At 46.1% G+C, this 11,262-nt stretch overlaps 1 pseudogene; it reads left to right on the top strand.

Moving 5' to 3' along the window:
* The first annotated feature begins 10,912 nt into the window (after window positions 1–10,912).
* Window positions 10,913–11,030, top strand: LOC124799799 (annotated as a pseudogene).
* Window positions 11,031–11,262: the final 232 nt, after the last annotated feature.

Genomic DNA, 11,262 nt, shown 5'->3' with positions numbered 1-11,262 from the left:
AAACGAGAAATTTCGCACGCCTTAGATTAACACGAACACAGCTTCAGATGGCATACGTTCACTTGAGAAGCGTATTTCCCGTGAAAATAGAGAATGGCTACTAAACATTTCATCAGAGGAAACGAGAAAGCAGAGATGTAGACAAGTCAATAAAAACGAAGGGCGTCTATACGTAATGCAACACACTTTTTTCTGGTAGCAGGTTGATTTTATTCTGAATTCCAACGCACTAAATTTTTTCCCGCTCTTCTGGCTGCGAAACCTCATTTTTCAAAATATTTCCGTTCAATACGAAGGCCGTTTGTCTGGGAGGGCCTTTGAGCTCCCATGGTACGACTCCAACGTATTTTTGCATTAATAACCTCCCCGTCTTCCACTTACTGCTTCCCGCGGAGTGCACTCTTCATTGCACAGATGGCCCTTCGTTGGTCCTTATGGTCTTCTGTTAGGCGGCGAGAGAATCAACCGGCACACACTTCTGGGTACCCTAACTGGTGGGCTGGTGTGTCAACACTACCAACAGAGGTGTCCAGTTGAGTAGAGAGGTGTTTGGAGGTGATCCGTCGATCACCTCGAATGAGAGTGTCCGCACGTCACAGGCTATGTGCAGTCGGCAGGCACGCTGGAGAACGGACGGGTTTTCGCGACTACGTTGCGATGATGACAGACGCCTCGCACGACGACTCACCGTGCTTATGTTCACTGCCAGGTCTCCGTAGACATGAATATCTGTGATGCTCTGGTTTTCCACCGAAAGAAACTAAACGACAACTCTCTACTTGGAACGCACCTGTGTTTCAGACACCATTTTGAAGGCTACGTATGGCACCGCCTTCTATCAGAACTTCTTCATCAAACTATAGGAGCTGGAGCGACAACATTCCACGACGTCCCACAACAACTTCCACTTTGTTTTCAACTGAACTAGATAAAAGTGTTGCACTACTTATTGAACGGCCTCCACGATAGCAGTCCCTCACCGAGTTCGGGAGATATGCCTAACGGAATGGGCCGAAACTCGAATGCAACCCCTTCGAGTTTGCATGAAATAATGTAGGGAAACTACAGAAAACTACAACTATTCGGGCGTAAATTTGAACCCTGTTCCTCAGGGCACTGTTACAGTACCATAGCCACTGAAAGCAAAATTTACAAGCAGATACGCAACGCTCAGGTCTTTCAAAGCTGGAAATGGCAGGTGACAGCAGAGGGCCACTGTTGAATGAATGATGACTCATGACTGTAAGGTGTTTTATCTTTACACTGAACTGTAGCTTCCAAAGTAGATCGCGAGAGGGTAACGTCTAGTTCTTGCCGCGATGCGCTGGTCTCGGATCGGCAGAGACGGAACAGCTCACTCAAGCGAAATTGATTAAAGTGCCCGTCCGGCTCTGATAACCGGCCATCAACACGCAAAGCCCGCCCGCTGGGAAAGACCGGTTGCCCCAGCGCCTAATACGGCGTCCGGCTACGCGCCCGCCGCCGACCGGGGAGCATTTTGCATAACGACCGCCGAAGCGGCGAGTTTTTCGTGTAATATTTATTCGTAGTCCTTGTCAATTACGCGTGGGATAGAGCTACGCCCGGCAGTCTGCTTTTTGGATTGCCTAGTGGCCCGATACGTTCGCCGGACTTCGGCTGACCACCTCCGAAGTTACGCGAGTCACCTCGTAAATCAGCTGGCGTGAGAAAGGGGCAGCGGGCGACTGCTGCGTACCAGATAACGATCCGCCCAGATTACCGGGCTGCGCCCAGCAACCGTCACATAAAATTCGGAATCAAACGGCACCAGCTGCCGAGGAGACAAAAAGGAGTGTGTGTGTGTGTGTGTGTGTGTGTGTGTGTGTGTGTGTATAAAGGCCTGATAAAGTTCTCACCAGTAACAGTTATTTCGTAACTCGTTCTCTCCAAACTCGATTCTCACCAGTGTGTTTCATAAGCTCGAATCGGGGCGGTGACCAGGTCGTAAAAAAAAAGCACTTTCCCGCTCTGCTTCAATTTGTTGGCGATGTCCCGTAGTTTCATCTTATCGAGACCTTAAAGCCAGCTTCTCGCACCACGAAGTATACTTCGCACATAAATGTCAGTTCTTGCAAGACACCTGGATGGTTGTGAATGAGAACAGTTCTTTGGCGATTTTCCTGGTCAATTTAAGGAAACTGTCTGCTTTTGTGCACCAAAAGGAGGGAATGTTAGATTGAAAAATTTGCCGATTTCGAAGTCTTCAAAGACAGAGTTCGACATTTGTAGCTAATTCGAAGCAGATGGTGGAGGAAATAAAAGCAGAGAAGATATGCGACATTTAACAAGTAAAATTTCTGTTCCAGCGAAACAGCGAACTTTAAGGACTTTCTGACCAGAATAAATAACTAAACTATATTTAATGAATTTCCAAAACTATCCGTGCCTTAGTGGACCCTGTCAAACCTGAAATGATGTAGGAATACACAGGATAAATTGATTCATGTTCCTTCACTGCTGGTTTGTTGCAATTAATGTATTTCAAAAGTGTATGCTGCACCATACGGTGGAGTGTATCCTGCTGTGGAACATTTTAACAAATGGAAACTGTCCACCGGCTTGTATTTCCAACTCTCGCCTTCTCAGCAAAATTATGATTCATAACTTCGGTTTCAGAGAAGCCGTACAAAAATTCTGTGTTATTCTCAGATTTCTTGACATTGGCACTTTCGTTATACTGAGCAACGAATTTCTTTTCAAATAAATTTGAATCGAGCATTCCAGTTGGACAAGAACTACACCAAAAGTACAATTACACTTGTAAACTATAACAGCGGAACCAGTTTCCTTGTTTGCGTCTGCTGTGTGGAATGTCTACACTTCACAAACTTAAGCTCTGCAGTAGATTTTGGAGAAAAAAATGGTTCAAATGGCTCTGAGCAGTATGGGACTTAACATCTATGGTCATCAGTCCCCTAGAACTTAGAACTACTTAAACCTAACTAACCTAAGGACAGCACACAACATCCAGTCATCACGAGGCAGAGAAAATTCCTGACCCGCCGGGAATCGAACCCGGGCGTGGGAAGCGAGAACGCTACCGCACGACCACGAGCTGCAGACTTTTTTGGAGAAAGAGGGAGTTTTCTGAATATAGAACACTCAACGTAATGTTGTTCAGTAAACTGTCTTCAGTGATCAAAAAACGTATCTGCACTTAGATCCCTTTAACACCATGTATAATATGTATAAGATGTTGGATGAATGACACCAATCACTCCATATTTCCATGGTATTCAGAACTATATAGTCACCACCCCACAAATATACATCGAGACATTAAAACTGCCAGAATAAATAATCGCAATAAATATCTCATCGCAAAACGTGAAAACTATTACACACAAAGGTGTGATAAGCGACCAGACACACGTAACTAACAAGTCACTACAAAATCTGGACCGCGCGGGATTAGCCGAGCGGTGTAGGCGCTGCAGTCACGGACTCTACGGCTGATCCCGGTGGAGGTTCGAGTCCTCCCTCGGGCATGGGTGTGTGTGTTTGTCCTTAGGTTAAGTAGTGCGTAAGCTTAGGGACTGATGACCTTAGCAGTTAAGTCCCATAAGATTTCACACACATTTGAACAAAATCTGCCCCCCCCCCTTTCTCTCTCTCTCTCTCATATATATATATATATATATATATATATATATATATATATATATATATATATATATATATAAAATCACACACTTAAATGTGGCCTCACAAAATACATTCCACTGTTGGCGATAATACGTACGTACCACTAAACAAAATGGTTCAAATGGCTCTGAGCACTATGCGACTTAACTTCTGAGGTCATCAGTCGCCTAGAATTAAACCTAACTAACCTAAGGACAGCACACACATCCATGCCCGAGGCAGGATTCGAACCTGCGACCGTAGCAGTTACGCGATTCCAGACTGGAGCGCTTAGAACCGCACGGCCACAACGGCCGGCTACCACTAAACAGGTTAATATACACTCCTGGAAATGGAAAAAAGAACACATTGACACCGGTGTGTCAGACCCACCATACTTGCTCCGGACACTGCGAGAGGGCTGTACAAGCAATGATCACACGCACGGCACAGCGGACACACCAGGAACCGCGGTGTTGGCCGTCGAATGGCGCTAGCTGCGCAGCATTTGTGCACCGCCGCCGTCAGTGGCAGCCAGTTTGCCGTGGCATACGGAGCTCCATCGCAGTCTTTAACACTGGTAGCATGCCGCGACAGCGTGGACGTGAACCGTATGTGCAGTTGACGGACTTTGAGCGAGGGCGTATAGTGGGCATGCGGGAGGCCGGGTGGACGTACCGCCGAATTGCTCAACACGTGAGGCGTGAGGTCTCCACAGTACATCGATGTTGTCGCCAGTGGTCGGCGGAAGGTGCACGTGCCCGTCGACCTGGGACCGGACCGCAGCGACGCACGGATGCACGCCAAGACCGTAGGATCCTACGCAGTGCCGTAGGGGACCGCACCGCCACTTCCCAGCAAATTAGGGACACTGTTGCTCCTGGGGTATCGGCGAGGACCATTCGCAACCGTCTCCATGAAGCTGGGCTACGGTCCCGCACACCGTTAGGCCGTCTTTCGCTCACGCCCCAACATCGTGCAGCCCGCCTCCAGTGGTGTCGCGACAGGCGTGAATGGAGGGACGAATGGAGACGTGTCGTCTTCAGCGATGAGAGTCGCTTCTGCCTTGGTGCCAATGATGGTCGTATGCGTGTTTGGCGCCGTGCAGGTGAGCGCCACAATCAGGACTGCATACGACCGAGGCACACAGGGCCAACACCCGGCATCATGGTGTGGGGAGCGATCTCCTATACTGGCCGTACACCACTGGTGATCGTCGAGGGGACACTGAATAGTGCACGGTACATCCAAACCGTCATCGAACCCATCGTTCTACCATTCCTAGACCGGCAAGGGAACTTGCTGTTCCAACAGGACAATGCACGTCCGCATGTATCCCGTGCCACCCAACGTGCTCTAGAAGGTGTAAGTCAACTACCCTGGCCAGCAAGATCTCCGGGTCTGTCCCCCATTGAGCATGTTTGGGACTGGATGAAGCGTCGTCTCACGCGGTCTGCACGTCCAGCACGAACGCTGGTCCAACTGAGGCGCCAGGTGGAAATGGCATGGCAAGCCGTTCCACAGGACTACATCCAGCATCTCTACGATCGTCTCCATGGGAGAATAGCAGCCTGCATTGCTGCGAAAGGTGGATATACACTGTACTAGTGCCGACATTGTGCATGCTCTGTTGCCTGTGTCTATGTGCCTGTGGTTCTGTCAGTGTGATCATGTGATGTATCTGACCCCAGGAATGTGTCAATAAAGTTTCCCTTTCCTGGGACAATGAATTCACGGTGTTCTTATTTCATTTTCCAGGAGTGTATTAAAAGAGTGTATGTTCATTTTGCATCCTATGCTGAAGAATGTTTCTAGTGCTACAGGCAGAGCGATAAATTCACCAGCAATACCATAAGAACATGTTGAGGAATGTCAGCACACACACACACACACACACACACACACACACACACACACAGTACATAATAAAACATACATTGCCACAAAGGTGCCTAGGTCAGTACTGTTTGTAACTTATGAATACAATAGCAGAAAGTGTGTGTGTGTGTGTGTGTGTGTGTGTGTGTGTGTGTGTGTGTGTGTGTGTTAACCGCCACTAATGATTCCTTACTCGCCGGCCGTTGTAGCTGAGCGGTTCTAGGTGCTTCAGTCTGGAACCGCACGATCGCTACGGTCGCAGGTTCGAATCCTACCTCGGGCATGGATGTGTGTGATGTCCTTAGGTTAGTTAGGTTTACGTATTTATAAGTTGTAGGGGACTGATGACCTCAGATGTTGTCCCGTAGTGCTCAGAACCATTTGGTGCCTTAATAAACTGGGCGATACCAATCTGGCAAAACAAATGCTGCCTTTATCCACTGCATGCAGATGGTCCTGACGTAAAAGTCATTAATATCAGTAGCAACTAAGGATTGATTGATCAAAAACGTCAAAAATCTTAACCGTAAAAGCATTTAGAAATGCAGTTACCAGTTTCCACCGGCCAACGGTCATCATTTGGCGTGATAACAGTTTAATTATACGGCAAAATAACATTTCATTTCTAAAGAAATTACCAGTTTTCGACGGCAGCGTCCATCCTCAGATCATAAAATGCAGTTCGTAGTTCAGTCGTACCGCCGCGGAAACCACTGAACCACGGCCAGTAATTATATGATGTAAAGAAATTCCGTTGAACTAAATGTGATCGTGTTGGTTGATTAAATTATTCTCAAGACAACCAATCGCTGTGGTCTCCAGCTTGACAAAAATATTCTTCCATCATCAGACTGTCCAGACCCAAGTGCAGCAAGAGGTGAAGTTGTGTTGTCAACGTTAAGTATTGCTGTTAATAACGCATCAGAAACCTCACGTCGCCGCTTACTGCACACGGATTTTGGCAGTCTGGTGGTGACCACAGACCAGGAGTCCCCGCTAACTACATCCTGAAATTTTTTTCTTATTGTTGCACGAGAAAATGGAAGGAGTCACTCTTTTGTTCCTCTGAGAAGTCGTGCCCTCGCATCGTAGGATTAACCTCTAACGTACTACGTCAATCGTTGCAGGGCAATTATTGCAGCCCTGAGATTTTTCCGACACGGTCGTTTGAAAATTAACGACCCATGTAAGGGAGACTCGTACAAGTGCAACGCAGATACACATGGACAGAAATCGAGGTTGGGGCCGCACCAGCTGGTGCTGATTCAAAGATAATTGGGGAGTCAATTCGGCAGAGTGTTGGGCCTTTTTAAACTGCCGACGAGGCCCGGCCGCCTCTCGCGCTGCCAAAGTAAGTTATATTGCCTTATAAATTTTTATCGGATAACAGGGACGTCGGCGTTACTAATTGGGTGTGATTTAGATCCCCCCCAGTAAAGCACCCTCGTCGGTCGCCGGCTCCAGTATTCCAATCACACTATCCGATTTCGGGAGCGTGTATTTTATCTCCCCGGGGCGAAGGCGGGCGATATGTGGTGGGTGGGGGGGTTGTGTGTGGGTGGCGGAGGCGGCGTCGGCGGCGGTGGGTCGAAGAAGAGCCAGCCTGGCCGGTGCGCAGCGGCGTGCCGGCAGCGTTCGCCTCTGTTTTATTTACGACCGAGAAGCGGAGAGCTGCTCGGAAGCCCCGGGGCTCTCGTCAGTGGGAAATAATGAAGTGCCTTTTGCTATCGGGCGCGTAAATCCCTCCAATTTCTGGACCCTGCCGTTTCTAAAATGTTGAGCAGCAATCCCTCCTCGCTCTCGGCAAGATTAAAAACTACGGCCGTGTTTTTCTCCTGTGTGTGTGTGTGTGTGTGTGTGTGTGTGTGTGTGTGTGTGTAAGAGAGAGAGAGAGAGAGAGAGAGAGAGAGAGAGAGAGCGCTGCGCCTAATTGTGAGAGAAAACACTTTACAGACACGGAGACCCCTTGTAAAAGTTCGCCAATTTACTTGTACACAACGTCTGTGACATCTACAATCTGCCTTTTGCTCTTTTTTTATCATCTGTTTTGCTTTCTCGGTTTTCACTTTCGACCTCTGTATACGCTCCCAGAGTTTCTACAGTTTGACTTCTAGCTCCATATATTCTATAGACTTTTCCAAGACCTATCATACTTTAGGAAAATTTCTGTAGATTTTGAATTCTGCGATTCAGGTCACTAATTGTGTTTACTAATAAAACTTCTAATAAATGACTGTTCTAAGATGGCCGTTTTCTCTTGGTTCCTTATAAGCAGTTCCAAGTCGCAGGAGAAAACACCCTTATTTCACGTAACACACTTGTAGCATTGATTATCGTCTCAGTGCAGAGAGGGAGAGAGTCAAGAACCTCGGTGCATGACATTTTCGTGATGATTAGATCCCGCAACACTACGAAGTTGCGGGGAAGTTATTTGCTTACGTTCCTCCCGCTGTTTCAAGTAACCCCACACACATTCCGTGGGATTTAGATCGGTTGATTTTGCTCGTGCTCCATCATCTGGCCAATGGTTATGCACTTCGCATTTGAAAAAAATCGACACATAAGTGAATTGGAAGTGCGCCCTCTAACCTACGATGAGATGAGGAAAACCTAAATTTTGTCAGAAAATTGAGCGACCGCATTAACATTTTACTCACGTAAAGATTGTGATGCGAACTGTTACTAATCTACAAATATCACTCGTGAAAACGTGCCACACTAAATCCACTGAGGTTTCCTTTATTTATTCAAATAATCCCTTTGGAGAGGTACGGCAAATTAACTTCATCCTTCGAGCGTGTGTCGTTCTTTTCTTCCTGGGTCCACTTCCATTTCCGGGCCTGTTTATTCCCCTGAAATCCTACCTTTTGTGTTGCTTCTCAAAAAATTGTTTTGTTATCTACTATGCCCATTGTAAATCCAGTGTTTTTGGCAATTTCAGCGACCCATGTGGGTTTGGATTTGTAGCTCTTTAGTAAATTGAAGATCTGCTTGGTTAGTCTGTTACTATCCACACTCTGTGTGTGTGTGTGTGTGTGTGTGTGTGTGTGTGTGTGTGTACACAAATCCCGCCGAGTGAAGTGGCGCTTTGTTCAGCAAACTGGACTTGCATTCGTGAGGACGATTGCTGGGATCCGTGACTGCGAATCCTGATTCAGATTTCCAGTGTTTTACCTACGATATCTCCAGGAAAATGCTGGGATTTCTCCTTTGAAAGGGCGCACAAAATTGCCTTTCCTATCTTTGAAACAATCTGAACTTGTGCTTCGTCTCCAATGACATCGATATCGGCGGGACGTTAAACGTTAATCTTGGTTCCGTCCTTCCTCCCTTTCTTCTCATTATACCACCCAGTTTTTCGATCTTCAAATAAAGCCCAGTTTTTATCTTAATTTGTATTCACCAGTATTGTTACTTTTATGTCCCAATATTTTCCTTACAATTCTTCTCTCAATTTTTTCCTGTTTTTCAAGATTCCCGGTTCTTGTTATTTTACGTGTTTCTACTGCTTACAGTGTTTCAAACCTGGCCACTGTTAGAGTCGTAGTTTAGTGTTCCAGTACAAAGATTTTTGTTATTTTTTTCCACAGGGAATGCCCTTCCCATTTTACGCCCTCTGCTATCTTCTGACGATACTTGTCTATCAATGGCGCGAAGCGACGATATACATGTAATCATTTTGTGTTGTATTCTCGTAAAATTTCTGAATACAAGAGGAGATCGTGTGAATTCTAGCATTTTAGCTCGTGTTTCTCTTAGTTGTTGGAATTTGGCGTGACGGGCCACCTCTTCGTTTCAGGCGGTGAGTAGACAATGACGGAAATCGAGGAAGTTTCCCACTACGAACTCCCAAGGGAAGTGGTCGGCGAGTGAGCTGCTCTGGGTATCTCTTATGAGATTTTAACAAGCCCTCAGGTTGTCCTAAAAGCGGAAACAGAGAACAGAGCCAGCGCTATGTTACTGTAAACAGTGTAGTAAGCGTAGTAAACGAGCTGCATTTACATGCCCAGACATCTTTCTGCCAGTCATAAGGGGAGGACGAGTACACTTCCAGCTTTTAATTTGTTGACGGAGAATGCAAGTGCTGGAGAAGAATATTCCGTAAGTTCTACCTGCATGTGGGAAGAGAAAGAAAGGTTTTTGTCACTGTGGTGAACCTTGTGATTTCCTTCCGATCTACTGTAAGTTTGAGAGACGTGTGAGAGTTCTCAGTAAGTAGACGATTTTGGGTCGTGCGCATGGCGGCGGTTCATATCTCTTCTTTGGAGGGTCGCTATTCGGTCCTGCTTCAACTGGGCGCTCCTTTAGCGGTTTTCGAATAATTGACTTTGAACTCCGTAGCTCACAATTTGCGAGTCTGTTGTATGGTTAGTTTCTGTCATACTGGGATCAAAGTCGGTGCTATCAAGCATTTGTCACTTTTGTGACTAGTCCAGACTTCTGAAAGTGATTCGCAGCTGAATTTACAATCTTCCAGAGAGCACCCAGGAGCCTTCTGCACAGATACAGAGTTTAAGAATCTGGATCTTATGGGGCTGGTGCTTCAGAAAAATCTTAATATTGTACACCTACTGCTTTTTACATTGTTTTCATGAAAGTAATTATAAATCAATCAAATTTCATCTTGAACAGTATTGACTGAGATCAAATAAATTATAATTTTTATAATTTTTCTCACTCCATCATTTCCTCGGACAATGTTTTGAGGAGGCGATCGTTTCCATGAAAAATAAACATTGTTACAAGGTTCTAGATCACTAAATTGCAGTCTCACTGTGACGGTGTTTCCAATGCATCACAATTGCCATTACGAAAAACAATGTAATACATGTGTCATTACGAGAAACATTTAATCTGGGAAGTTAGCTGAGTCGTTTTTAATTATATGAACTGAATTAAATATTATTTTTGTGGATAATGAAACTTCAGCTGCATTAGCACTCAGAAGCGTGAATAATTATCCATCTAATAGTTGTACGATTGTGTGGGATTCTCTCTGAGCTTATCATCGTTTTTTTTCGGGTGTGGCAGGCACCTTTCACAAATGACTGCTGAAGACTGATCGACTCGCACATGTTACAACAAGCACGACAAGAGGCATAAACGTTACATTGTATTGCTATCTTGTACTTTGTGCTGCTCGTTATCCATTCTCCTAGGTATTTAAAGCAATTTGTTCTAATACTGTGTTTACGGCGAATCGTGTCTGGGTCGCAGATAAATATTGGACTACAGCAAGAAAGAGAGGTCTGTATTTATAATACTAATATTCGTTTGAGATTTGTAGTCTGATACTTACCTACAGAACTACCAAGCAACTGAACAACGGAAGAGCTTCGTTTCCGTTTCTCACCAGCTAAGCCCATTTCTTCTTAATTAGTGTGTTTTTGCCAACGGTCTTGCCGCAGTGGTAAGACCGGTTCCCGTCAGATCACCGAAGTTAAGTGCTGACGGGCTGGGCTAGCACTTGGATGGGTGACCATCCGGTCTGCCGAGCGCTGTTGGCAAGCGGGGTGTGCTCAGCCCTTGTGAGGCAAACTGAGGAGCTACTTGAATGAGATTTTCACTCTGCAGTGGAGTGTGCTCTGATATGAAACTTCCTGACAGATTAAAACTGTGTGCAGGACCGAGACTCGAACTCGGGACCTTTGCCTTTCGCGAGCAAGTGCTCTACCGGCTGAGCTACCCAAGCACGACTCACGCCCCGTCCTCACAGTTTCACTTCTGCCAGTACCTCGT

Source organism: Schistocerca piceifrons, chromosome 5, assembly GCF_021461385.2.
Source record: "Schistocerca piceifrons isolate TAMUIC-IGC-003096 chromosome 5, iqSchPice1.1, whole genome shotgun sequence".
NCBI classification, from domain to species: Eukaryota; Metazoa; Arthropoda; class Insecta; order Orthoptera; family Acrididae; genus Schistocerca; species Schistocerca piceifrons.
Note: the sequence above shows the minus strand (reverse complement) of the source record. Positions and strands in the feature narration are given on the sequence as shown.